The sequence below is a fragment of the Sorghum bicolor genome, chromosome 6 (assembly GCF_000003195.3).
Source record: "Sorghum bicolor cultivar BTx623 chromosome 6, Sorghum_bicolor_NCBIv3, whole genome shotgun sequence".
NCBI lineage: Eukaryota > Viridiplantae > Streptophyta > Magnoliopsida > Poales > Poaceae > Sorghum > Sorghum bicolor.
The window spans coordinates 9655398-9659438 of record NC_012875.2 but is presented as its reverse complement, the minus strand read 5'-3'; positions in this window follow the sequence as shown (position 1 = coordinate 9659438).

Here is a 4041-nt window from a genome sequence, read left to right as displayed (position 1 = left end):
GCGTTCAACATGACAAGAGGGCCGTCAACGATCGGTCCTTAATCGACGCAGGCAGGAGCACTATGGTCAACCCACCATAAGACCCTGCCCGGTCTCCAGTTACATTCCACACTTGGTTATTCTTTTCCCCAAGCAAACAATGCTTAATCAAGCAGGTATCCACCTATTTCTCGCAGGTGACAGGAAATCACCCGACTTCTACCGGACTAAGCAAGCTAAGCATAGACTCCGTGCCTATCTACATAGGACAAGGTAGGTGAACGAGTAGGGATAACAAGGAGTATATATGCATCAACGGTATCAATCAAATCCTATCACTTAGATGCAATATAGTAGAACAAGTATAGTACTTCATATAAGTTAGCGAGAATAGGGAGACTTAGAATGCTCCGGGGCTTGCCTTTCTCAAACGTGCTGGGTCGGTGATCCGGGCACTCCTGTAGTTCCTCTCTGGGTTCCTTGGTTTCTAGAGGCTCCTGCTCCTGAATCTCCTCTGGCTCCTCGGGTCCCACCTCGTTCTCCTGCGAGCCTGTATGATGTATGTGTGCTCATGAGTGGAGTGCGAGATGCCCGAGTGCATGCTTGTATGAGAAAGTACCAAAAGATCATGACGTGATGCATGGATGATACACTTGGTCATGCTCATTACAAGGTAGTCCACATCATCCAGGAACCAACAATTGAATCAAACATCTATTGCATTCTCTTCTACAAATATTTTTCAAATATAACCAGCAACCCACATGATGCTTCAAAGATACACCAAACCCAACTTATTCTATTCAACCTATATACACAACAATTCATAATTTTCTTTATTCAATTTTAGGCCCATTAAAAATCACATGCAATTCTGTTCATCAATAAATTCCACAAAAATTACAGGAGACTACCAGCTAAGCATAAAGTCTACTGTAAATTTTTCATAATTTTTGGATACTTATTTTGAGCTACAAAAATCACAAGATTAATTCATAGGATAAGTATAATCACTCTACTGTGATATAAATGTCAAACAACAGATTTCATATTTTTACAATTTGTCTAATATCATAAGAAACACTCACAAAATTTTCCAGATTTATTGCATGATCCAAATAATTACTAAAAATCATAAATCACTGCCATGCAAGCATTTAAATTACCATAAATTCATTTATACACCAAATAATATGTAGCAATATTTTCCCAGTGAGTAAACATACATGCAGAGCCAACAAATCAAGTTTCACATTTTTCTGAGTCATATTTTAATTACTGTGCATTTTCCAAGTTTGGCAAAAACATGGATTAAATATATTCATTCAGAAAAGTTACTCAAACATGACATGCAATTACATCAAACTGCAGATCTGGAAATATAGAGCACACCAAAATTTATTTCATCAAATTTGGAGCTGTAGAACTCAAGATATGAATTTTACAAGTTTTGAATCAATTTCTGGAAAACATTTATTCAAGAAAACCGACGAAAAAGGCTAAGTACACCCAGATCTACACCCACCGGGGTCCCCCTGCGACTGACAGTGGGCCACTGACCCCACCAGTCAGCGAGACCGAGAGGGAGCTCACCTCCGACAAGCATGCATGGCGGCACGGCGGCGCTGCTCGCCGTGGCCAGGCCGCTCTGGTGCGTTAGAGCGCGCGCAAAAGCTCCTCCGAGCTTCCCCATCGAGCTACGGACCTAACGCGCTAAAGAGCGAGCGAAACTAGGCAGGATATCGCAAGATCCGTCGCGGCGGAGTACTCCGGCGAGCTCGGGGTAACTCCGACGAGCGATTCACGGCGCACGGTTGCTTCTCACCTCGGTAGAGCGCGCGCAGGGGCTTACCGCGGCGACGGCGAGTGCGCTGGTGCTCTTGGCGTCGAGGTTGGGGCTCTGTTGCGACCGGCGGCGAGCGGCGGAGCTTTCTCCGGCAATGGCGCGGGCGGAGCTGCCGCTGCTGCTGCTGCGCATGCGCGGGGAGGAAGAAGAGAGAGGCGGAGGCAGGCGACAGAATGGAGGGAGCGGTCTGGGGGCCTGAGCCGGCGTCCCGACCAGGGGGGGTTGGAGGCCGGCCGCGGCGCGTCCAACGCCGGCGTACGGCCGCCACGTGGCCGGCGCCGGGTGGAGCGGGGCGGGCGCCGCGCGCGCGGGAGAGAGGGGAGGGGGAGCGGGCCGTGCTGCCCAGCTGGGCCGAAAGGGAGGCGGGTCGGCCCAGCAGCGCCTGTCCCCTTTCTCTTTTTTTTTTAAAATTCTTTTCTCAAATTATTTCTAAATTCATTTGGACCAATTTAAAATCATTTTCACCTCTTGCTCCCAATAACAAAGTTGTTCCAAAACAAAAACCCTACAATTTTGTTTTAATAAGCAAGACCAAATTCCCAATAGAATTTGAATTACAAATTAAAACTAGTTCTAGGTTTTTAAATAAATTCATTTTGGTCATTTTGTATAAATTCCATTTCTCAAATTCTATAGCTCCAAAAATTGCACAAAAATATTCTTAATTCTTCTTACACATAAATCCACCTAGTTTGAATATTTCACATTTTTAGAAGCAAGCATCATATTTTTAACATATTTAGAACACATGAAATAAAGCACATAAAATCATGTTTTGGGATGAAATGACATGCTCATGAAGCTATGCTTGATGAGAATGCTTATGCATTGCTTTGATAAGGCTAAGTGCAAGCTTAACACCTAGGGTGTTACAAGTAGAGAAGTGATTGACCGGGTTTAGGATAGATAGCCGACTATCAAGAGGGGAAATCACGGTCATCTCTCGAATCAAGTGCTACTAGGTCTACATCGTGAGCATATGCATTAGGATCTAGTAAAGTGCTAACTTAACTCCTTTAGCGAAAATGTTTGTGAAATGCTAACACACTTGCACTTTGGTGGTGGATACTTGTTGGTGTTAGCACATTTGCAAAGGAGGTGGAGTTCCTAGGGTTGAGAGGGGTTTGGGTTCCTCTCTCTCTCCCGCCGAGCTTGCGAGGTGGGATTTGGCGCTTTTCGAGAAAATGAAGTGCATATTTTCTATTGCACCGGTGGGAAATTTGGAGAAGTCGCGGGAGTGTTTTCTCACTGAGAAACACTCACCGGACGCTAAGTGCGGAGGCACCGGACGCTGGCCTCAGAGTCCGGTGTGCTGTCAGTGCTTGGCCCAGTTAGGGTTGAGCACCGGACGCACTGCACCGGACGCTGGGTGTTCCCTGTTCATGCGTCCGGTGTGGCCTGACTTAGGCAGAGGGTGTCTCTTTGAGAGCACCGGACGCTCTCTGTGCGTCCGGTGGTGTGTGTCCGGTGTGCGGGCGTTTTGGGACCTTCTCTGTGCATAGGTCCGGTGAGCACCGGACGCTACCGGTGCTTACCGTCCGGTGACCCTGCAGGTTTGCGGAACTCTCTGCGCATGAGTCCGGTGTGCACCGGACGCGTCCGGTGTGGACCTACAGAGCGTCCGGTGGTCCACAGGTGACCGTTAGAGCCTGACACGCGAGATTCAAGAAGGACACGTGGCTAACCCCAGTGCACCGGACGCAGGGGGTCGAGCGTCCGGTGCTCACTTGGTAGCGTCCGGTGCCCCCGTTTTCAGCCCAGTCAAAGTGGCCAACGGCTAGTTTCTTTGAGAGGCTTATAAATAGTTGGTGGCCGGCTTTAGGAGGTTCTCTCTCGCACATTTGATTACTTGAGGCATACATTGAGCTAGAGAACACTCCCTCCACTCATCTCCTTGCTTGATTGCTAATCCCAGTGAGATTGAGTGAGATTCAAGTGCATTGCTTTGAGAGTTGCATTTAGTGGCACTTGATTCTTGAGTTTGCTGCGGAGTTCTTGTTACTCTTGGGTGTTTCCCGACACCCTAGACGGTTTGGAGCAGCGGTGGTGTTGAGCTCGTGATTGGAGATTGTTTCAAGCCTCACCAAGTGATTTGTGAGGGGTTCTTGAGCCTTCCCCGCGGGAGATCGCAATTCGCTACTCTAGTGGATTGCTCGTGGCTTGGAGGATCCCCATCTTACGAGTGGATGTGCGGCACCCGCTGAGGGTTTGGCTTT